The sequence below is a fragment of the Narcine bancroftii genome, chromosome 5 (assembly GCF_036971445.1).
Source record: "Narcine bancroftii isolate sNarBan1 chromosome 5, sNarBan1.hap1, whole genome shotgun sequence".
Taxonomy (NCBI): Eukaryota; Metazoa; Chordata; class Chondrichthyes; order Torpediniformes; family Narcinidae; genus Narcine; species Narcine bancroftii.
The window spans coordinates 137100245-137125802 of NC_091473.1; the positions used below are offsets into that span (position 1 = coordinate 137100245).

Here is a 25558-nt window from a genome sequence, read left to right on the forward strand (position 1 = left end):
GGGCTCCTGGATAGACTCCACCCTTCTCAAGCTACCCGTGATCTCTCCATAACTCTGCCTTCTGTCCAGCAGTCTGGGTTGTCTTGTGGGGCTGGTGGAGAAGAAAGCCCCAATTGCAGGAGATGAGGAGCAGTACAGACACCCCCAGCTCGGGGAGACTGGCTATGTTGTTCATATCTGGGAGTGGGTGGGTCAGGAATTCTACAATGCTTTGCTTCTGGCAGGCAGCATGTCAGACCATGTGGAAGGACATCATTACCCTTGTCTTAAGGAGGGTATCTGGAGTTGGAGACCCATATCATAATTAAAAGCCAAGTATAAAATCCTGTCCAAGGCGTTTACCAATCGAGTCAAGTCTACTTTAGGGTAGATGATCCACCCAGACCAAATCTGCATGGTTCAGGCAGGAAAATCACATTGGAACCACAAGGTTGTGGCAATGAAGCTAAACAGAGTCCCTATGCAGCAACGTGCAGTGAAGGGAATGTATGGATGCAACACGAGGAGGTGAAAAATCTTGGAACAGTCTTCCTCTTTGTAAATAATTTGTGAATAAAATCCATTCTTGGGGCTGGGGTAATTTATTACCATTTGATTGCACAAGTACAACCCGATGAAACCGCGATCTTGGGGGAAGCCCATGTAAAAACACAACCAGATCGACACACAGACAGACAAATGATGCAGGTGAGGTCCATCCAGAAGAATAACTCAGTGTTGTTGAATAAATAGTAAAATCGTGGTGTATTTGTCTGAACAATTCATCAATCGTTTAACATTCTCCCTGCCCTGTTCCTGGGGCTGCTTGTACCGGCTCTGATATTCTTGGATCTCTTGCCCGAGGGGAACAACTGGAGATGTTGTTGGCCGGGTGGAAGGGGTCCTCGGCGATTTTGACAACGATCCCGGTAGATCACATTGATATTTGGGCGGGCGGAGAGCAGGAGGGAGTCCCCTTTGTTGCTCTCGGCCCCTCGTGGTCATGTGGATGAACCTCTGGTCGTTTTTAAACATATTATTGATCAATTTGAAACCAGAAAGGACAAATCCAACACAGATCCAGTGATGATAATGCAAAGGAACCGGGAACTAAGTGTCCCAATTTCCAAATCACCTCTCGGCTGCTTCGACTTTAAGGAATGTCTTGAATGAAAATGTAATATCCTTGGGATTCTCCATCCGGGAGGTTTGAAATTGGGTTCCATGGACTTGTGATGAGTTTATTGCCGTCCACATTTGTGGAGGGGACAAATGCATGGAACTTCGATGCAGAGACTTGAACAAAAGTAGAGGACATGAAATGGAAAGTGGTGATAAAAAGGAACAAAGTGAGAGAATCAAGAGTCTCACTTGCAGTTGGAGTTCAATGTATTTCTTAATATCAGAGGAATCCTGGAGCTCAGATAAAGAGAAACTGAGTTTCACCAGAATGGGATTGAGTTGTTGGGGTAGTTGAGGTGGAAGGGCTGAAGGGTCTCCTTCGCCAGCCTCTGTTTTCTGACTGGAGCTTCTCATTGGGTGAACCTGTGAGTTCCCTCACTTGCTGATTGGTTGGTTCAGTGGCGCGAGCCAATGGGTTGACTCAGTGAGGCGGCGATTGGATTGGTCATGAGGGTACGGGGATGGGGAGGGGCGGGGCAAGGTGAGGGGCCGAGCAGGGGGAGGGACCTGGAAAGGGGAGTGGGAGGGGCCGGGTAGGGGGTGTGGGAGGGGCCGGGTAGAGGGAGGGGAGGGGACGGGCAGGGTGAGGGGAGGGGCCGGGGAGGGAGGGTGGAGAGGATGGCCGGTTAATGGGAGGGAGTCTACGGGGAGCCGGGTGGGCGGGGTTCAAGGGTAGGAGTGCTCAAGGTACGGGGAGAGGCAGGATCCAGGGGTGGGGGCACGTTAGGGGAAGGAGAAGAGGGGAAGGGGAGGAGCAAGGGACGGGGAGGGGACGATGAGCTGGGGGAGGGGATGAGGGGCCGGGAAAGGGCAGGGAGAAGGCCGGGGGGGATGTGAAAGATGGAGGGAGGGAGGGGAGCCGTGCAAAGAGTAGGGGGAGGGGAGTGGGACTAGGGGGACGGTGAGTGGAAGGGGGCTTGGCAAGAGAGAGGGGGTGGGGGAGGGGAGGGGACGGGGGCCAGGCAAGGCGGAGGGGACAGTGATATTTTGTTTGTTGCAACAGTGATAATACATCAAATGTTCTTCTTGAGGAGACCCCAAAGAGGACATGAAAGATTTTCTAGTGACTTGTCATAAAGTGGAAGCCTGATCTGTGCCAGGTAACAGTCCGCCAGGGATTCACTTTCGACCTATTCTCTCTTTCTACTCCCATTCTCACCTCCACTTGTCAGATTCTCATACAGGTTGCCTTTGTTCTTCTATCCACCCACACCATCCTATTCACACACTTACCCACTTGACCTTTTATCTCTGCCTCCCTTTGTCATCTCACTGCTGCTTTCTCTTTGTCTAACCCCATGTCTCCTTTCGAACAGTCCCCACCCTGTGTCTCTCTCTTTCCCTATCCCTCTTGACTTCTTTCATCCAGCTCTGCATTCACAGACCCCCACCTGTCCCCTCATCGATTCACAGCTTTTCAGTCCTGCCCTATTATCCATGTCCAGCTGTGCTTCCCTCCCTCCCCTTCCCCTGCCCTCCTGTCCCCACCTTTTTAATTCCGGTGCTTGCCAGCAATTGTTCATAACTTAGCCCAAAACATTGCTCGTATATCTTGGCCGACTATGGGTGCTGTTGGAACTGCTGGGTTTCTCCAGTCCTTTTCATTATTAACTCCAATCACTAGGCCTTATTTTTACTCCTTCTGACTCTGTCTGTTGTGTCTTACCCTGGCCTGGTTTGCCAATTCTGTGAGAGTCCCTGCCTCAGGCCTCCCACCCTGTTCTCTGATGAAGAGTTTTGCCTTGAATTGCTTCCCATTCTTTTCTCCCACTGATTCATTCAATAGATTGAGTTTGTTGTCACTCTCTCTTCCTTTTCGCTAGGCCTATAACATCTACTCTATTGGTTTGGTACCACAGTTTCCTTTGCTCCAAAGCAATGACAGGGACTCCCCGACTTGCGCCCTATGCGACTTGCGTGAATCCGCATATTCGACCAAATTTTTATCAATATATTGAAGAAAAAATACAAAATTGACAGTGTTTTTGACAAACTCTAACAGGGATACAGGGCACGTCAGCTAAAAGGTGCGATACTTACTTTGTTAGTTAAAATCCCGCTCTCCATCTGTTGGCACATGTGTGACGGGTTCCAATCGGCGAACCCAGTGTGCAAGCACCAACAGAAGATTGGTGCATGTGCACAGGAATCAAGACGGCTGCACCCAGCCTATTGACCTCGAGACACTGACTAACAAAGTAAATACGCACATTTTGTTTCTGACGTGCCCTGTATCCCTGTTAAGCTATGTCAAATACAACATTTGATTTTAAAAATCTGCTCTAAAACTTCAGTGCTCCACACACAGGGACAAAATTCGAACTTGCGCCCATTTTGAGATATAACTGATCTTTCAGTATCAATTACGGTCGTAAGACAGGTAGTACCTTCAATGGTAATGGGGGAGCTTCGTAAGGGATGGAAAACTAATCCATTTTTCTCTGCTCGACAATGCTCATAGAATTTGTCTGATTCAATCAGTTTTTCCTGTTGTTGTATTCCATTCTTAATAAAGTTAGATGTCATTTTTTAAACTTGTGTTCCTTGAACAATTCTTCTTCTCCTGACATATCATGTGTTTAAAATGTAATGTTTCTAAGTTACTTGTCAGAATGCCTTGAAAACGACAGGGACTTCGGTGTTGACAATACATAGTAAAGATTTCACCAATCCTTTTGAATTTATTACCTCTGGCATTTCTGGTCATTTTTTCTATTGAGATTGATGTAACTTGCGCACCTGTGTGGTCACATCAAGTAAGAATTTCATCCATCATACTGTAGCGTCCGCAGCGGCATCGCTCCCAAATAAAGAGACGTCCACACAAGCTGACTGTCAAACAAAGACTGGCTTTATTTGTTTGAATTCCCCGTGTGTGCTCGCTGGCCTGCCCACTTCTGGTGACTTATCCTCCCAACTTCCAGAAGTGACGTCATTGCAAGGCGGAAGTGAAGGGCTCTTTACCCCGCACATAGCTGGCTCCTTCTTTGCAGTGAAGGGGAGCCTGTGTCCTGTTGGACTGACCGCGTTTTGTGGTGGTTCAGACTGTTTGCTCGCGGTGGCTCAGCCCGCCCCAATCTCAGTGTTTGTGAGGGGGTAATATTTTCAAGGTTTCATTCACTTTTATGACAGAAGACTTCCTTGATTATCTGTGTAACATTGAAGGTTATGGGATTTCAATATCAGGCATCATGATTTTGCTCTTCATTTGGTGAGCAAATGGATGGGACATTTTTTGTTAATGTGCCATGGGAATCGAATTAAAAATGAAGTTACAAAATGGGGAAGGTTTGTTTAGCCTTATTTTGAAGCAGGATGTCAGGATGATTTTCATCTTGCCTGCAGAATTAAAATGTGATTGGTCAGTTCTCAATGGCAGCTGCCATATTAGCATTGCAAGGAGACATGGGAAATGGGTCCGGTCTTTGGTGATCCTAGTAATGCAACGCAGGAAGATGCCACGGGGCTGAATGTGTTGTAGAGAGGGAGAGGGTATTAATTTTTAGGAAACGTATATGGTCAGCCATCTATCAGTATTTTCCTCAAATAGAAACTCCTGCTGGTAGAAGCCATGTCCTACTTTGAACAGGCCCAAGGTCATTATCCAAGCAGATATCACGTAAGGGGCATTTAAGAGACTCTTGGGCATACTTGTATGAAAGAGAATTGGTTTTTTTGGTAGAAATATCTTGGTTGGCACAACATCATGGGCCAAAGGGCTTCTAATATGCTGTAATATTCTGTTATTTCTGTTATTGCTTGACTGTGAATATCTGTCGTAAACACTTCAATATTGTAACAAATGCGCTCAGCAACATTGCGGACGGGAGTTCGTATCTCGTGGTTGACTTGAGTTTTTCTCATTTTTACACTGTGCTTGAGAGTTCTGGTCAGTGAGAAAAGAAATATTGTGCGTGTTAAATATGATCTCATGTCTGCCAGTAACATTGGAGAAGAGTCAATAATGGCTGGTGCAGTTTCCTGATGTCAGAAGTTATCCATGAATGGCCACAGTGAAGTTAAAATGTGGGGAAATTATTTTATATGTAATTTATACATGGAAAAATTAGCTGTTGTTTGTTTCAATTTCAGGTGGGGTGGTTGCAAAATTATAATTTGTATTTGTTGCAGGATAAGGGTAAGTATAGAAAATGGTTGGGAATCAATAACTGGGGCTTGCATTTAATGGTGTGAAAGTCGAAGTAGATACCCAGAATAAGGCTCATCTGATTTGGCAAGGCCTTGGCTCCTACTCTTCCACCAGAATTGAATTTGGAGTCATTTACAGTGGGGAACTTCAAAGTATGTTGAATGTAAGACAAAATGAAGAGCCCTTTTGCCCCTGTCCCTGTTGAAAGGTTGTTTTGTTTATGAACTAAATCTTTCTGAGAGGGAGACTAGACTGAAGCTGCTTTCCTACTCATTGGTGATGAATTTAGCAGTGAGATCTTTCAACAAATTACAGACTCCTCATTACCACATGCAATCCCTAGCATGTGTTGTAGCCATTAACTTGATCATTTCGGCCAACCACAACACGATGGAGTTACATCATCCCCTCCCCACTTTCTCTTTTTGTCAGGGTCTGCTTTCATCCAGACTTTCTAGTTTGCTCATCTCTCCTCACACCTTCCTCTCCATTCTTGGGCATTTTTTCCCTGCAACCTGCATCAGTCACCACCATCCAGGGGCATAAAGAACCATTATCTTGCAGGGTAGAGTTTCACATTCATCTCCACTGACCATGTCCGTGCTCTTCAAGTATCCTCCTCTATGGCAGTAAATCCAATTCAGAGTTAATGACAGATTGGCTGAGCACCATTTGATCACCATGGCCATCTTGGCTCATGGTCACAAGCTGCTTTAAGTTCCATTCCATTGCCTCCTCCACTGTCCGGGTGAGGTCAAATCCAGAGGAACCATCTCTTATTTCATTTGTGTAGTCCTATGACTCAATGGTAACCTGCCCACCCCACCCCCCCATGTTTCATTCTATCTCCTGCTGATTCACCCACATCCCCTCGTATTCTCCATTGCAAACCAGATAACTAAAAAATGTGGGCAGAGAAATGGCAGATGGAGTTTAATCTGGACAAGTGTCTTGCACTTTGAGAGGACTTGCTGTAGTGTTGCAAAGAGGGACCTTGCGGTGTAAGCCTTAGCTCCTTGAAAGTGGCAACACAAGTGTACGGTGTTAAAGAAAGTATTCTTTATTGAGCAGGGCTTAAAGTATAAATGTGGTTAGACCACATTTTGAGTATTTCATGCAATTCTTGTTGCTGGGTTACTAAAGGAGTTTGTCAGGGTGTTGCTTGGGTTGGAGCATTGGCTCTGAGGAGAGGTTGGACAAATTTGGAAAGTTTTCTCTGGAGCATTGGCGGCTGAGAAATGACCTGGTTGAAACTTAAAAAATTATTGTAGTCCCAGAGAGGGTAGATTTCTTCTTCCCCCACCCCCGTGGGAAATGTAAAAATACGACGATGCCTAGATTGAACATGAGAGGGGGAAAGGAGAGAAGTGAGGCAAGATTTTACACAATGCGGTGGGGGTCTGGACCAAGCTGCCAGGACAGTGGTGAAAGGAGATGCAATCACCACGATTTAAGAGTCATTTGGTTGGGCACATGAACAAGCAGGGAACGGATGATGTGTGTGGACCATGTGCTGACAGATGGAATGAATTGAAATGAGCTTCCTGGTCACCACAGACATTGTTTGCCAAATGGCCTGTCCTTGTGGTCAGAGAACGTGGCCAGAGGTCACTCGTGTTTCATTTCAGTCTCACAAACTGTTTTGGTGGTTTTTAGTTGTAAATGTGGCAAATTCCATTTTGGGAATGGATTTCTTCTCTCATGTTTCATTGATGTATTTTAAAAAATCACTGTTTTGTGGACTGCAGTTTTTGAATGCATGTGAGCTGCATTTGTTGTCCCTCCAATATCATCTGCCACCTGACAAGCCTTCAACCTGGCTTCTGCCCTTTGCAAGCCTTGCTCAAGTGTTTCCCTCGCCTAGTGACGCCATCGTATTGCCATACAGACATGCAATAAGCTACCATATAGAGTCCCAGGGTATACGAGACGGGAGCTCGTTGTACCACCGGATTATCTTAAAATCGTACATTTGGAATTGCATGAGATGGGCATAGTTTACAGATCTGACAACTGCTGGCTTTCACCATTGCATATGGTTCTGGCTAAACACTGAGGATTGGCAAATTTGCAGTGATTATCCTGCCCTGAACAATTTGACCGTGCCTGACTGATACCCTATTCCCAATTACCAAGACTTCTCAGCAAAATCAACGGCAAATATGTATTTGCCAAAATAGATCGAGTACGTGCTTACTATTAGATTCCATTTGAGGTTTCTGATGTCACGAAGACTGTAGTGATGACGCCTTTCGGCATGTTTGAGTTTCTGAGAATACCATTCGGTCTATGGAATGCAGTTCAGACATTCCGGCAGTTCATGGACCACGGACTCACTGGCCTTGGGGTTTTATTGGTGGTTGATTTCATCGAGGAGGTTCTGGTTGCAAGTGTGGATGAAGAGGAGCACCAGTGCCACCTTTTCTCATGGTTCCAGAGGTTTGAGGAATTTCGCATCGTGATCAATCCCAGTCAAGTGTTTTGAGGCCTGCTGATCTTCTATTGTTGGGACATAGAGTTACGCAACATGGTATTTTTCCTGATGAATCGAAAGTGAGTGGAATTTGAGAATTTCCTACACCTGTTACGTTTGGTCAGTTGTGATTTCTTTTTGGCATGATGAATTTTTATTGTTGTTTCCTGGTGAATGCCGCAGTATCCCTATGACCTCTTTCTGAACTATTAAAGTGATCTGATGTCCGTTTCCAAAAATGGCCTTAACTTTGGGAGACAATGCTATGTCTGCTTTCCATGATGTGAAAACTGTTCTTACAATTCCATTATCCTCGTACATCAGAAGCCCAATACCTTGCTCTCTCACCACAGATGCATCTGTTAGTGTTGTGGGATCTGTTAGAACGATGAGGCTGAGAGCATTTGGAGTCTCTGGTGTCTTTTTTCAGCCAAGCTCTCACCGACTCAGGCAAATTATAATATGTTTGTGCGAAGACTCTTAGCTATCGATCTTGCAGTGAAACATTTCAGTTTTTGAAAAATATATATTTATAGCTTTGTATACAGTGCAATATAATAATAGAATCAAATTGAATTAATACTTATAATTATTAAAATAGAATAAAAAATAAAAGGTTGTACTGTACATAAAAGTGAGAAGAGAAAAAACGTAGACAAGAAAAATGAATATAGATTATTGTGCAAATCGACTATAATAAATACCCCCCTCCATCCCCTACCCTCCCAAAAAGAAAGACAGTATATTAATAAAATAGTAGAATTAAAGCAACACGATAAGGATCAACCATTAATATTAAAGAAAAGGTGGGGTGTAGAAGAGAAAACATTAGCTATCCAAACCCATACTTTCTAAATATGTTTTCCATATCTTTAATTATGTTTCATTCCCACTTCTATATTATAAGTCACCTTTTCTAAGGGAATACAATTTTGCTTCTCGTTCCAACAATCAATTTTAAGACGAGATTCAGATTTCCATGTAATTGCTATACATCTCCTAACCGCCGCCAGTGCAACTTTCAAAAAATAATTGATTTTTTGAGAACTTGAATTGGGGTTCCGAATCATATACATTTCCCAAAAGAATAAGCTGAGGTGTTGTTCCAAAAACTTGCCCACATCTTTCCAAATTGATGTTACCTTGGTACATGACCAGGTACAATGTATAAACGTACGAATTTCTGTGCCACATCTGAAAAATAAATTTGAAAAAGGTGGAATAAATTAATTTATGTGGCATTAAATATAATTGATAAATAAATTCATAATTAACTAATCTATAAAAAAAACTTTAATTATATACATCTTCTTTCTTTGGCTTGGCTTCGCGGACGAAGATTTATGGAGGGGGTAAAAATTCCACGTCAGCTGCAGGCTGGTTTGTGGCTGACAAGTCCGATGCGGGACAGGCAGACACGATTGCAGCGGTTGCAAGGGAAAATTGGTTGGTTGGGGTTGGGTGTTGGGTTTTTCCTCCTTTGTCTTTTGTCAGTGAGGTGGGCTCTGCGGTCTTCTTCAAAGGAGGTTGCTGCCCGCCAAACTGTGTGGCGCCAAGATGCACGGTTTGAGGCGTTATCAGCACACTGGCGGTGGTCAATGTGGCAGGCACCAAGAGATTTCTTTAGGCAGTCCTTGTACCTTTTCTTTGGTGCACCTCTGTCACGGTGGCCAGTGGAGAGCTCGCCATATAACACGATCTTGGGAAGGCGATGGTCCTCCATTCTGGAGACGTGACCCATCCAGCGCAGCTGGATCTTTAGCAGCGTGGACTCGATGCTGTCGACCTCTGCCATCTCGAGTACTTCGACGTTAGGGGTGTAAGCACTCCAATGGATGTTGAGGATGGAGCGGAGACAACGCTGGTGGAAGCGTTCTAGGAGCCGTAGGTGTTCCTATTTCCTATATTCCTATGTTCCAAATATAAGTGTGGAATAGTAGATTTTAACATTCCACATATTGACTGGGACTGAAAGGCTTGGAGTCTGTCAAATGTGTCCAGGAAAGTTTTTTCAATCGATATATAGAGGTACCAACCAGAGAGAATGCAATACTGGATCACCTATTGTCAAACAAGACAAGACAGGGGACATATGTATATGGGGGGGAATATTTTGGGGTCAGTGATGATAAGGCGATTTGTTTCAAGTTTATTGTGGAGAAGGATTGGTCTGGTCTTCAGGCTGAGATTCTCAGTTGGAGAAAGGGCAAGTTTGAGGAAATGAGAAAGGGTATAGAAAGCATGGATTGGGACAGGTTGTTCTCAGGCAAATGAGTTCAGTCAGTGGGAGGCTTTCAAAGTGGAAACACAAGGTCTGCATGTGAAGATTAAAGGCAAAATTAGGACGCAGAGGAACCTTGATTTTCCAAAGAAGAGAGTGGTGTACAGCTGGTACAGGCAACAAGGAGCAAATGAGGATCTTGAGAGGAGGATTAAAAAATGCAGGACCAAATTAATAGGGAAATCTGGAGGGACAAAATTGGTCCTCTTGTATATCAGTGTGATCACTTATGTATGAAGCTACAAGAGATGGGGGAGATCTTCTAGATTTTTCTTAAATCTCTTTTTATTCAGGAAACTGGCACAGAGTCTAGGGGAGCGAGGCATATAAGCAGTGAGGTCAGGGAACCTAGATAAAGAGGAGGAAGTGCTTGTAGTCTTAAAGTGAATAAAGGGGGATAAATCCCCAGTTGCCTTGGAATTTGAGGGAGGCTGGGGCAGAAATTGCAAACGCCCTGGCAGATATATATAATAACATCCTTAGCCACAGGTGAGGTGCCGGAGGATTGGAGGGGAGCTCATCTTGTCCCGTTGTTTAAAAAGAGGCTCCAAAAATAACCTAGGAAATGATAGGCCGGTGAGCCTAATATCAGGAGTAAACAAGTCATTAGAAGGTGCTCTAAGAGATTGGATATAGAAGTATTTTGACAGTTAGGGACAAATAAGGACCAGCCAACACGGCTTTGTGCACATACTAGGAACATTGATGAAGAAAAGACTTGTCTACATGGACTTGAGTAAAGCATTTAAGATGTTCCCACATGGGAGGAAGGTTCAGTTGCTTGGTATTTCTGGTGATGCGTAGATTGGTTTCAGCATTAGCTTTGTGGGAGAAACCAGAGGGTGGTTGTGGATGACTGGCTCTCTGACTGGAGGCTATGACTCTTGGTGTGTCTCAAGGACATCCCCAAATTTTTTAGACCATCAACCCCTTCATGGAACTTTTGATCCCTCATCGACCCCCAGGCATGGAATCCCGACAGTTTGACGGTGTGTTGTTGGGGGGGTGGGATGACTTGGCCGGCACTGGATGGGTGGGGATGGGGGCACTATCAAAGGTACAAAGAACACAAACGCTCAGTCTTTCCTCTCGTTCTCTACAGAAAATATGGCCACCATCAAGCCCTGCTCTTGCAAGAGGATGGCCACCACTGCCATAGGTGCTATTTTCGGTTGATCCACCCCTGCTTTCCACCACATAGATTTGATTGGCCCCAGTATTATCGAGCACCAGAGCTCATCTTTAGAGCTCCTGACGACATCTCAAATATCGGTGAGTAATAAACCAGACTTTAGGAAGGCAGCCCTGTCACTTGAGGCAAAATGGCAGAACTGTCCAGCACAGAGACAGAGGGTTATCCCGTAGGGAAGAAGTTGATGTCACGGGTTGGGGGGTGTTGGGCATAGAGATTGAGATGGAGAGAGTATCCCATGATGACTGAGATGGTGATGTCCCAAATAGGGAGGGAGGGGTGCGTGTTGAGTGTTCTCATGTAAAATAGAGAAAGCTTCATCCAAGGTGGGAAGAGATAGATTGAGGCAGAGTTATCCGAGGGAGAGATGTGACATAGAGAGGGATGAGGGATATGCCAGAGAAAGAGGGGAGAGGTGTCAGAGAGCGGGAGGATGAGAGAGGTGCCAGAGATAGAGGTGCCAGAGAGTGGAAGCAAACCTAAATAGGTCATATGCATTAAATGGGAGGCTATTGAGATGTGCAGAGCAACAAAGGCATTTAGGAGTGATGGTAAATAGTACCCTCATGGCTGATACTCAGTTAGATGGTGTGGTGACGAAGGCATTTGGAATGTTGGCCTTCATAAATCGGAGTATTGAATTCAAGAGTAGAGAGGTTATGATGAAATTGTACAAGGCATTGGTGAGGCCAAATTTGGAGTACTGTGTACAGTTTTGGTCACTAAATTATAGGAAAGATATAAAGAAAATAGAAAGAGTGCAGAGAAGGTTCACAAGAATGTTGACAGGATTTCAAGGTTTGAGTTACAGGGAAAGGTTATGCAGACTGGGGCTTTTTTCTCTGGAGTGTAGAAGATTGAGAGGAGACTTGATAGAGATGTTTAAGTTTTTAAAAGGGACAAACAGAGTAAACGTGGATAGGCTATTTCAATTAAGATTGGGGGAGACTTTGGAAGAAATTTGACCTATTTCCCCAGACAGAGCCGGAGTTGGTGCTGGAACTTTCTCAAGAACAGAACTTATTAAAGTTGATTTCGGAATCCTTTTTGAAAGATGGCGACGAATGTTGATTTGAAATATTTGAAATATTTTCTGAAGATAAACATATATATGGAACTCCTTGACCTGCAATAAGGTTTATCAGTGATTTTTTTTTTGGATGGAATATTGGAAGAGTGAATTTATTATCTGTGTGTATGCATACATTGCAAACAGATTTTAATAGTTTTGAAAAGGTTTTTTTTTAAACTAAACAACAAGATCAGTTTAATATTGACAATATTGGAAAAAACAGAAACTTTATTAAATTTGGAAACTCAGTAGAAAGAAACTATGAACAAGAATGATGATTTATAAAATTAAAGTCGAAGGAGCAATGTCCAAGAAGAGTTAAAAATTTTGAATAAGTTTTTCTTGAAAATAAACAATAATTTCAACTTAACATTGAGAAGATTGACAAAGTGGAAAATTTGATATTAGATTGGGAAACATAGAAGAAAGAACTTATGAATAACATTGATGCTTTAGAAGATCAAGACCGAAGGAATTATGTTCAAGAAAATTTTAAAAGATTTGAAAAAACTTTTTTTGAAAGTAAGCTACAAATTCAACTTGAGACTGAGATGAATGGAAGATTCGGTGTTGAACTGGGATGTTCAGAGGTGTTTTAATTCAGTGGATGAAATTCAGGAAGACTTGAAAAAAAAATTAAAAAAAAAGGTTTTATTGATTGTAAACAATGTTTAACTTAGTGTTGGGAGGGTGGAAAGGGTGCAAAATTTAATATCAAGTTTGGATTTTCAAAAAAAAGAGTTTATGAATAAGATTGGTTAAATTGATAGACCGGGGTTTTATGGATATAAGAATTGATGATTTTTCGGTTTATACGTGTATTTTGTCTGCCTAGTGGGGGGGAGGGAGTGGTACATCTGCCCCCGAGAGTCATAGGCCACTTGTGGTTAAACCGCACCCATTTGGGTTTTTGGGAATTAACCACCACAAGGTGGTTTCCTAAGAGGTTAGGGGAGGTAGGGGGGGGGGGGGTGAAAATTTGAAAATTATTTAGTATCTATTATGTAATATTATACTAAGTCAATTTGAAATGAATGTTTGGAGATACTATAAATAAATTTCAAAAAAAAAAAAGATTTTAAAAGGGACAGACAGAGTAAACGTGGATAGGCGTTTTCAATTAAGAGTGGGGGAGATTCAAACGAGAGGGCATGGTTTACGATTGAAGGGGGAAAATTATAAGGGGAACATGAGGGGAAATTTCTTTACGCAGAGTGTTGTGGGGATGTGGAATGAGCTTCCGATAGACGTGGTCGAGGCGGGATCATTGGTTACATAAAGGAAAGACTAGATAGTTACATGGATAGGAGAGGACTGGAGGGGTATGGACCGGGCTCTGGTCAGTGGGACTAGGAGGGTGGGGATTTGTTATGGCATGGACTAGTAGGGCTGAACTGGCCTGTTCTGTGCTGTAAGGGGTTACATGGTTATATGGTTATATAGGGTAAGAAGGACTACGGAGAGGGAGGGAGAGGTACAATGGCAAGGGAGGTTGAGGTGCCTCAGAGTGTGTGATATGACGGTGCAGATGGAGCTTCATTCACCCTGTGTCTGACCCCGGGTTGTTCAATTGGACAGTCCCCACACTCAACTTCACTGTCTCTCACGTCCCTCGACACCCTGTGACATTAATGCCAGGCCTTCCCTCTCTTGCAGATATCTATTCAGCTGGCTGTGTGTTGGCTGAGCTGTTATTGGGACAGCTCATCTTCCCCAGGGACAGTGGGGTGGAGCAGCTGGTGGAGATGATCAAGGTAAGCAATGTTGAGTCAGGAGTGGTGGGGGTGGGTCAGACCCAACCTCACCCTACTCTACGCCCAGACCTGCCCGTCCAGATGAGACCCGCAGCAGAAGGTGGGAGAGGGTGAGAGAGCTGATTGGTGGATATATGTGGGAAGGGACAAGTGAAGTGCTTGGTGAATACATGTGGAAGGGGGAGGGAAATGTTAGGATAGAAACATAGAAACATCGGAGCAGGAGTAGGTCATTCGACCCTTCGAGCCTGCTCCACCATTCAACGAGATCATGGCTGATCTTAAAGTTCAGTACCCCATCCCCGCCTTCTCTCCATAACCTTTAAAACACATACTGAAGAAATAGATCTAATTCCCTCTTAAATATATTTAATGAACCTGCCTCCACTGCCCTCTGTGGCAATGAATTCCACAGATTCACCACCCTCTGGGTCAAGAAATTCCTCCTCATCTCGGTCCTAAATGGTTTGCCTAATATCCTTAAACCATGGCCACGGGTTCTGGATTTTCCCATCCTTGGAAACATCCCATCAGCATCCATTCTGTCCAGTCCTGCCAGAATTTTATACGTCTCTATGAGATCCCCTCTCAATCTTGTAAACTTCAGCAAGTACAATCCCAATTCGCAGAATCTTTCCTCATAAGTCATTCCTGCCATTCCAGGTATCAGCCTGGTGAATCGCCTCTGCACTCCCTCCATTGCAAGAACTTCCTTCCTTGGATAAGGTGACCAAAACTGCACACAATACTCTCACCAAGGCCCTGTACAGCTGCAGTAAGGTATCCTTGTTCCTATGTTAAAACCCTCTTGATATGGAGGACAAAATACCATTTGCCTTTTTAACCGCCTGCTCTACCTGCATGCTCGCATTCGGATACTGGTGTACAAGTACCCCTAGGTCTCTCTGCACTTCCCTATCTCTTAATCTATTGCCATTCAAATAGTAATCTGCCCTCCGGTTTGTATTACCAAAGTGGATAACCTCACATTTATCCACATTGTAGTGCATTTTCCATGGATCTGCCCAGTCCCTCAATTTATCCAAATGACACTGGAGCTTCCTGACCCCCTCTTCCGTGCACACAACCCCTCCTAGCTTAGTGTCATCTGCAAATTTGGAGATATTACATCCAATCCCCTCATCTAGATCATTAATGTAAACTGTGAACAGATGGAGTCCCAGTACAGATCCCTGTGGCACCCCACTGGTCACCGCCTGCCACTCAGAAAACGAGCCATTTATCCCAACTCTCTGTCTTCTACCTGCCAGACAGTTCTCAATCCACATCAATACTTTGCCCCCAATCCCATGAGCCTTGATTTTAGAAGCCAGTGGTTTATGCGGGACCTTATCGAAGGCCTTTTGGAAGTCCAGGTAGACCACATCCACTGGCTCTCCCCCATTTATTTTACCTGTCACCATCTGAAAGATTTCCAATAGATTTGTCAAGCACGATTTACCTTTTGTATATCCATGTTGACTCCGTCCGATCCCTTCTCTGCTAGTCATATGCTCCCCTATTACATCCTTAATAAAGCATTCCATCATTTTGCCCTCTACTGATGTCAGGCTCACCACCCTATAATTCCCTGCTTTTTCTCTACCCCCCTTTTTAAATAGTTGGGTAACATTAGCTACCCTCCAATCCATGGGTACTGATCCTGAGTCTATCGAGTTCTGGAAAATAATTCTTAAAGCATCTGCTATCTGAATGTCCACTTCCTTAAGTACTCTAGGATGCAGATTATCAGGCCCTTGGGATTTATCTGCGTTCAATCCCATCAATTTCCCCAAGACCATGTCCTTAGAGATACTGATTTCTTTCAGTTCCTCCCTTGCATTAGTCTCTATGTTTCCCAACATCCTTGGGAGGTTATTTGTATCGTCTCTTGTAAAAACAGAAATAAAGTAAGAATTAATTGGTCTGCCATTTCCTTATTCCCCATTATATATTCCCCTGATTCCGACTGTAAAGGACCTACTCTGGATTTCACCAATCTTTTCCTCTTGACATATTTATAAAAGCTTTTGCTGTCGGTTTTTATATTTGCCACAAGCTTACTTTCGTAATTTATTTTTGCTCTCTTGATTAATCCCTTTGTCCTACTTTGATGCATCTTGAACTGCTTCCAGTCTTCGGTTGTGGTAATTTTTTTGGCCAATTGACATGCTCTCTCTTTGGACCTAATACTGTCTCTAATTTCCATTGTTATCCAAGGTCAGGTCAGACTTGGGGTCGGAGGAGACAGTGAGTCAGTGCCTGGTGTCGGGTGAGAGGAGGAGGAGCCAAGAGACAGAATCAGAGAGTAAGTCAAATAAAAGCTGTACTTACCGGGACTTGGGCTCAGGCAGGTCAAAGTCGGGGTTGGAGGAGACAGTGAGTCAGTGCCTGGTGTCGGGTGAGAGGAGGAGAAGGAGGAGATGGGAGTAAATTGGGGTTAATTGGTAAGGGGCTAATAAAAGGAGTAGAAAAGAAGGGAGCGGCCTGCGTGGACCGTCGAAGTGAGTGAGTGGACCAGTGAAGGAGTGGGGACTTTGGCTCGAGGAGTGGCCCAGTGAAGGAGTGGGGACTTTGGCTCGAGGAGTGGCCCAGTGAAGGAGTGGGGACTTTGGCTCGAGGAATGGCCCAGTGAAGGAGTGGGGACTTTGGCTCGAGGAGTGGCCCAGTGAAGGAGTGGGGACTTTGGCTCGAGGAGTGGCCCAGTGAAGGAGTGGGGACATTGGCTAGAGGAGTAGCCCAGTGAAGGAGTGGGGACTTTGGCTTGAGGGACTTCGGTTAGCAGGGGCTAAGAAGGAACTTATTAGTCAAGGGTATTATAGTAAGAACGGAGGAAATGGAGTCAGTTGGGGTAGTTAAGTGCTCCAATTGTGGGATGTTGGAAATCAGAGACTGCACAGCTGTTCCTGACGACTACATCTGCAAAAGGTACATCCAATTGTATATAATGAGTGACCGTGTTGGGGAACTTGAGCTGCAAATGGATGAACTGAGGATCATAAGGGAAGCAGAGGCAGTGATAGAGAGGAGTTACAGGGAGACAGTCACCCCTAGAAGGCAGGAGTTAGGGAATTGGGTGACTGTGAGGAAAGGAGGGAGAGTGCCAGTGCAGAGTACCCCTGTGGAAGTGCCCCTCAGCAACATGTATTTGGCTTTGGATACTGCTGGGGGGAAAAGCTTATCAGGGACGAGTCGTGGGGGTCAGGTATCTGGCACAGTGGCTTCCCCTGAGGTTCAGAAGGGAAAGAAGGATAAGGATAGGATTCTTGTAGTTGGGGATTCATTTAATCAGAGGGACAGATAGAAGGTTTGTGGGATGAGATCGGGGATCCAGGTTGGTATGTTGCCTCCCTGGTGCCAGGGTCAGGGATATCTCTGATCGAGTACATAGCATTCTGCAAGGGGAAGGAGAACAGCCAGAAGTCGTGGTCCATGTGGGGACGAATGACTTAGTTAGAAGTGGGGATGAGGTCCTGAACCAGGTTTATGTGGAATTTGGTAGGAAGTTAAAAAACAGGACCTCCAAGGTAGTAATCTCTGGATTGCTGCCCGTGCCACGAGCTAGTGAGGGTAGAAATAGGAGGATGTGGAGGATGAATGCGTGGCTAATGAGATGGTGCAGGGGGCAAGGGATAAGATTTCTGGATCATTGGGATCTCTTCTGGGGAAAGTCGGACCTGTACAAGAGGGACGGACTGCACTTGAACTGGAGGGGGACCAATGTGCTGGCAAACAGTTTTGATTGAGCTGTGGGGGAAGGTTTAAACTAGTTTGGCATGGGGGTGGGGAACAGAGTGTGAGAGCAGTGTCCAGGGAGTATGGCCACCTAGATAGGAATAAAAAAGATAAGAAAGGTAGGATGGAGATAAGGGTAGAAGGTAAAATAGAGAATATATGTGAGGGTCATTCTCTGAGATACATATATTTTAATGCAAGAAGCATAGTGAACAAGGTAGATGAGCTGAGAGCATGGACGTATACTTGGGGTCACGATATTGTGGCAATTAGTGTGTTCTGGCTGCAGGAGGGGCAGGACTGGCCACTTAATATTCCAGGATACTTTTGTTTTAGATGTGATAGATCAGGGGGTTAAAAAGGAGGAGGAGTTGCTCTGCTTGTTAAGGAGGACATTACTGCCGTGAGGTGGCAGGATGGTATGGAGGGATCGACCAGTGAGGCTGTTTGGGTGGAATTGAGGGGTGGAGGATGCAAGAGGGTGCTAATAGGGGTGTATTACACACCACCAAATGGGCGAAGAAAATTAGAGGAACAAATTTGTCGGGAGATAACGTATATGTGTGAAAATCATAAGGTAGTGATCATGGGAGATTTAAACTTCCCACACATTGATTGGGATACCCATACAGTTAGAGGGCTGGATGGGCTGAAGTTCGTTAAATGTGTTCAGGAATGTTTTCTAAATCAGTTAGTAGAAAAATCGACTTGGGATGGTGTAATACTGGATCTCCTGTTTGGGAACGAGCGAGGTCAGGAGGCGGACATTAATGTTGGAGATCCAATTGGGTCTAGTGATCATAATTCTGTAAGTTTTAGGGTAATTTTAGGGAAGAGCAAGGAGAGGCCTAAAGTTGAGGTTCTGGATTGGAAAAAAGCAAATTTCGAAGGAATAAGAAGGGATTTGGGGAGTATTGAGTGGGACAGGATATTTTCAGGTAAGGGTGTTAATGAAAAATGGAGGATATTCAAAAAATAAATTTTGAGGGTACAGAGTAGTTATGTCCCAGTGTGGATCAAAGGAAAGGCTGGAAGTCATATGGAGGCTTGGTTTTCGAGGAATATTGGAAATTTGGTCAGGAGAAAAAGGGAGGTGTACAAGAGGTATAAAGAGCAGGGAGCTGAGAAGTTGAAGGAGGACTACAAGGAGTGTAGAAGGAATCTTAAGAAAGAAATTAGAAAGGACAAAAAAAGGCATGAAGAGGCTTTGGCTGACAGAGTAAAAATAAATCCAAAGGGTTTCTAAAAGTACATTAAAAGTAAAAGATTAGTGAGGGATAAAATTGGTCCCCTTGTAGATAGCGAGGGTAGGCTGAGTGAGAAGTCAGAGGAAATGGGGCAAATTTTGAATGATTTATTTGCCTCACTATTCACTAAGGAAAAAAATGTTGAACCAGTTGAAGTAAAGAAGAATCGTGGTGAGGTCATGAAGCATATAAGGATAACCGAGGAGGTAGTGATGGCTGTGTTAAAAAAGATAAAGGTGGATAAATCTCCTGGACCGGACAAAATATTCCCTAGGACACTCAGGGAGGCTAGTGGACGGTTAGTGGGGCCTTTAACAGAGATATTTAGGATGTCACTGGCCACGAGGGTGGTGCCAAAAGATTGGAGGGTGGCGCATGTTGTTCCTCTGTTTAAGAATGGGTCCAAATGCAAACCTAGGTATTTTAGGCCTGTAAGTCTGACGTCTGTGGTGGGCAAGTTGATGGAAAGTGTTCTGAGGGATGCTATTTACATATTTTTGGAGGTACAGTGATTGATAGGGAGTAATCAGCATGGTTTTGTCATGGGTAGATCATGCTTGACAAAACATTTTGAGTTCTTCGAGGGGGTTTCAGAAAAGTTTGATGAAGGGAAAGTTGTGGATGTTGTCTATTTGGACTTTAGTAAAGCTTTTGAAAATGTTCCCCACAGGAGGTTAGGAAGAAAGGTAGAGGCATTAGGTATAATTAAGGTTGTGGTGAAATGGATTCAGCAATGGTTGGATGGGAGGTGTCAGAGAGTCGTGGTAGAAAATTGTTTGTCCAATTGGAGGCCGGTGACTAGTGCGGTTCCTCAGGGTTCGGTCCTGGGTCCACTATTATTTGTTATATATATTAACGATCTGGATGTAGGGGTGGAGAATTGGATAAGCAAGTTTGCAGATGACACAAAGGTCGGTGGTGTTGTGGACAGTGAGGTAGATTACCGTAGATTAAAAGGTGATTTCGGAAGGCTGGAGGTGTGGGCTGAGAAATGGCTGATGGAATTTAATACAGATAAATGTGAGGTGCTGCATTTTGGAAAGGCAAATTTAAATAGGTCATATACATTGAATGGTAGACAATTTAGGCGTGCAGAGCAACAAAGGGATTTAGGAGTTATGGTAAATAGTACCCTCAAGGCTGATACTCAGGTGGATGGTGTGGTGAAGAAGGCATTTGGAATGTTGGCCTTCATAAATTGGAGTATTGAATTCAAGAGTAGGGAGGTTATGGTGAAATTGTACAAGGCATTGGTGAGGCCAAATTTGGAGTACTGTGTACAGTTTTGGTCACCAAATTATAGGAGATATATAAACAAAATAGAGAGAGTGCAGAGAACGTTCACGAGAAATTTGACAGGATTTCAATGTTTGAATTTGAGGGAAAGGTTGTGCAGAATGGGGCTTTTTTCTCTGGAGTGTAGAAGATTGAGAGGGGACTTGTTAGAGGTGTTTAAGATTTTAAAAGGGACAGACAGAATAAATGTGGATAGGCTTTTTCAATTAAGAAAGGAGGAGATTCAAACTCGAGGACATGGTTTAAGATTGAAGGGGGAAAATTATAAGGGGAACATGAGGTGAAATTTCTTTACGCAGAGGGTGGTGGGGATGTGGAATGAGCTTCCAACAGACGTGGTTGAGACGGGATCATTAGTTACGTTTAAGGAAACACTGGATCATTACATGGATAGGAGAGGACTGGAGGCGTATGGACCGGGTGCTGGTCAGTGGGACTAGGAGGGTGGGGATTTGCTACGGCATGGACTAGTAGGGCCGAACTGGCCTGTTCTGTGCTGTAAGTGGTTATATGGTTATATAGGGTAAGAAGTACTAGGGTGGGTCCAATGAGATTCATACCCCAATAGGGAGAGGATTAGAATCCTCCCTCAAGCCTTCAGGGCCAGTAAAGTTCTCCATGACCATCCCCGAGAGTTCTAAACTGCAGGTGATTCAATGTCATGCTTGTAGCTTAATAAAATGTGGTGGGGTTGAGAGTCAGAGATGACATAGTGTTCAGGAGAAACATATGTGTCTTAATAGACACTGTCCCTATTGGTGTGATGCATGGTGGACCACCCAGACCCGGTGCTGGACGCCTAGTACAAGATCTGGTAGTAAAATGTCGGATATCAATCTGGAGAGGACCTTTGCCATTAACTGCAGGAACAAAGAGTGTAATCCTATCTATATGACCATTAAACGTACCTCAAGGATTGAGGAAATGAATGGAAAAAACCTACTCGAAAGGGGTAGATGAGAAATCAATTTGGAATGGGGATAAACATCAGGGGAAAGGACCCGTTGGCGTGTTGATTTAGAATAATCGCAGAAGGATCCAAGACTCATCCAACTGATCGTACCTTCACAATAATGCCCAGCGAGAAACCCTATACTCCATCCAATGATCTGAAATTAGTAAATATAGTGGAGGTAGAGGACCTTAGACAGACGATTGAGACAAGTTATGGCGATACAAATGTCTGGGTAGAATAGGTAAAATATACAGTGAAGGGTTTAAAAAAGAGAAATAGCTATGCATGCACTTATAGGACAGGTGATTCCATTTCCACTGGGTTGGGATAAAGACAAACAAGGAATGAGGTGAACGATGGCCTTGTATCAGGATAAAATGGCCTGGGGTAACCAGTCTTGTAAATTTCTGTCCCTGATTTCCCTCCTGCTCTGAAGAAGGATGTCCGGATTCCGCGGCATTCTCGGCTGTGTCAGGAAATCACACAGCCTGAACTTCTAGACAAAAGGAAGACAGTTCACGAGGAATGTAGGAAATCTAAAATATGTTTCAAGGTACGAGATGTGACAGAGGAGAGGGGAGGCCACTACTCAGCCTTGAATGTACCTTGAATGGATCTATGGTGATTGTGGAGAGGGAGGATCCTTAGACTGATTCTTCCTCCCAACTGGAAGGGTACCTGTGCAATCATTCAATTGGCCATACCCTTCACCTTGAAATTTGAATGGGAGAAGGTAATAGGGATAAAGAGAAGTAAGAGGGAGTTCCTGGGAATGTCTTTATGTAACCAAATTTATATTGATTCAATTGGGGTGCCAAGGGGAGTACCTAATAAATTTAACGCACGCAATCAGATAGCAGCAGAGTTTGAGTTAACTATCTTTTGGTGGGAAACTATCAATAAAAAAACGTGGACTGGATAAACTATATTTACCACAATCAACAATGGTTTATAAATTATATCCTCGATGCTGTAAAGGGGATCACTGATCAATTGGATGCCACTAGTCGCGTGGCTTGTGAAAACAGAATAGCGCTAGATTTGGTGTGAGCAGAGAGAGGAGGAGACTGTGTAATGCTAAGTGGAAATTGCTGTACTTTTATCCCACACGATCCAGCCCAGATGGAACTATTACAAAAGTGTAGCAGGGCCTCTCCACCCTGGCTGAGGCGTTGGCCGAAAGTTCAGGAGTGGACACCTCACTAACTGGGTGGCTGGAGTTGTACTTTGGAAAATGGGAGGGAGTAAGCGTCTCCATACTGCCCTCCTTAATAGTGGTGGTAGGAGTACTAACTGGTGTGGGATAATGTATTATATATGCCCTGTGTGCACGGGCTTACACAGCGGCTTATGGAAACTGCAATTATTAAACAAATGGGTCAACACGGGATAATCTGTATTGACTTGAGAGTGAAAGCTTTAGAAAATGGAAGAGACTCGTGGGATGATGTTATCCAAATTGGAGGCATTTTATGGTTCTATCTCCAGTGATGAAGAAACAATAGAATAAATAGAAAAGGAGGAGGCGGGATTGTGGAAAGTAGCCAAAGGCCTGTTTCTGCAGAGTTAATATGGTTGCCCAGAGAAAGCCGATGTGTACCTTAAGGGGAGGTCGGGGGTGGGGGGGCAGTCAGCTACATTACCAAGGAAGGTCACTTCCTGCAAAAAATTGCAGAGAAAGCCAAAATGATACCAAAAACATTGCGAAAGAACTGGGCATCATACCAGATAAGGATGAGAATAAATAAAGGTAGGGGTAGTGAAATAAGGGGAGTAGGAGATGGAAACTAGGTCAGGCTTTAATACAAGAAGAGGAACATCTTTTGATATGTTAAACGAACTTATCAATTACTCAGTGAACTAACCAATTAAACTAACGGAGGAGTGGTTATTAACAGAAAGAAATGTAGAAAAAAAGGTTGTTGAATAGCAGTGTGTGTGCCTTTCTGAACGAGACCCGCTCTTGGAAGAACGTTGAATACAAAGGTTATATCGCTTCACCTATTGACTTCAAAATTATTTAATCAGTGAGCTGTGTTTCTCACACTAGTTAGAGTGGGAGAATTATTTAAGTGCTGGGAAAATTGGGGCTGCGGCCAACTTTTATACATTGGATAAGGGTGTTTCACCGTGCGCCCAAGGCTAAATTTGTGACCAATGGACAAATTACTTGAGCCTTCCCACTGAAAAGATCATGCAGGCAGGGTTTCCCGCTATCTCCAGCGCAGTTTTTGTGAGCCATGGGGCCATCAGCCGTGGCCATTTGCCAGGATTCAGTCATTAAAATATTCATAACAGGGCAGGAAGAGCATCAATCCAATTTATTTGCTGAGATGTTCTGACAGATCTGACAGACCTGACACACTCGTTGCCCAAGTTGCGCTCCACTCTGGAGGACAATGGGGAGATCTTTGGGTATAAGATCAATTGGGATAAATACAAATCATGTCACTTAAGAAGGGAGATTACAGGCAATGTCAATAAAATAGTCAACTAAAATGTCCTCAAAATGGAATCAAATATCAAGGAGGTAGAAGAGATAACAACTCAAGTAATTTATACAAGTTGAACTACCCCCCCCCCCAACCCCCTCCCCAGCCCTCGCTTGGGAAAATTGAGGAGGATTGAAATAGCTGAATGTCCCTGGCCATTACACTAGTGGTGTCATAAATAGGGGAGGTGACACAGATGGGGAGATGATGTCACAGAGTGGGGCAACTGCTGCTGTGTTGCCATAGCTGAGCTGCACCAGGGCCGAGCAGCACAAGTAGGATGTCTCTCCTGGAAGGGCAATGAGGCCCGCATGAGGGAACATCCCAGGGACCCTTTCCGAGCAACGGCGTTGTGTTTGGAAGCGCCCAGGGCCCATGGGTGAGATAAAGATCCTGTCACCGGCTCCACTACTGGGACAGAGCCTCCTCCAGCACCATACATCACCCGGTGTGGCCAGAGAGAATGGAGGCCACATTTAACACCCTCTCTCCATCCTGAATGCAAGGCGCTTTCTAGGCAGGTGCGAGAGAGCAGTGGCTTGGGCAGGGTTGCAGGGATGTGGTCTGTAGCAGTGGAGGTTATGTGGAGGGCGGAACGAAAATATGGGGGTGCACCACAGGCGGAGGGAGGTTGGATCAGAAGTAGGGTTGAGCTGGAGAGCTGGGGTTGGAGGGAATGGAAGGCACTGAGGAACCGGGAGTGTGGTATTGGGTGAGAGATGAAAAAAGGATCGAGGAATTGGCGTGGGGCGCGGGTGAGGTATCTTGGGAGAGCAGTTTTCGGGAGTGGGAGGGAAGGTAGCCCTTCCAAAAGGAATGGTAAAGAGCTCTCCCCTCACCCCAGAATGCGATCTCTCCTACTGTGAGACAGATCGCCCTTCCACACCCCACAACACCGGATTATAGAACCTGTTCCATCTTTTCCCACCTCCCCAACCCCCCATCCCACCACCAACAATCCCAGATCAAGGTCCTGGAAAGCGTTGCTGGTGTGGCGACTCAACAGCGTTTAGCGATGAAGCAAGGGGCTCCTTCCACTCCATGAGATGTCTTGGGGGACGAACTCTCGTTTGTGTTGAGGAAGGTCTCAGTCCTGCTGAGCTTTTGGAGTTGGGGAGGAATTCAGAGTGTTCTATCTCCCTTGGAGCATGCTGGAGAATGAGGGGTGACCTGACCCTCTTGGAGAAGGAGGGTTGTGGACAAAAGGAATGGCTGTGAACCCTGTCCCCCCCAGGGAGATGGTTCTACTTAGAGAGAAGTTTGGTGTATCACAAACACTTTACATGCATATTATCAAGTACAAGATTTATTTGTTAGAATGTTTTTGATGAGAGTAAGTATTGCCTGGTCAATTGAAATTTGAGAAATTTATTGTTGATAAGGCAAAAAGGGATTTGTTTCAGAAATGTATGTTACTACAAAAAAAAATGACCAATGTATTTAAAACATATATGCTTCTATATGCCTATATCTGTGGAGGAGTGGTCTGATATGTGTCTTGATAGTGTTATGAAGTTAATTAATGTTCAATATAGTTTGGTTTATGATAACTTTTTGCATCAGTTATATAAAACTCCTGAAAAATTGGAAATAGTTGGATTTAGTGTGTCAGATTGGTGTTTTCGGTTTGGTGAAAAGACAGGTACTTCCTTAGATTCAGTATGGGAATGTACAAAAGTTAGGCTCTTTTGGGAACAAATAATTAACTTTTTGTGAGGTTTATTCAAAATAGATCTGTATGTCAACCCAT

The 25558-nt window shown here is 44.3% G+C and overlaps 1 protein-coding gene across 1 annotated transcript in view; it reads left to right on the plus strand.

Annotated features, from left to right (window-relative positions):
* The window catches only part of LOC138763999 (glycogen synthase kinase-3 beta-like), a 57296-nt gene extending 45965 nt beyond the window's left edge, over nt 1-11331 (plus strand). Inside the window, exon 2 of the transcript XR_011357949.1 lies at nt 11168-11331. The gene's annotated coding sequence lies outside the window, so the exon portion shown is untranslated. The remainder of the gene's footprint in view (nt 1-11167) is intronic.
* The last annotated feature ends 14227 nt before the right edge of the window (nt 11332-25558 follow it).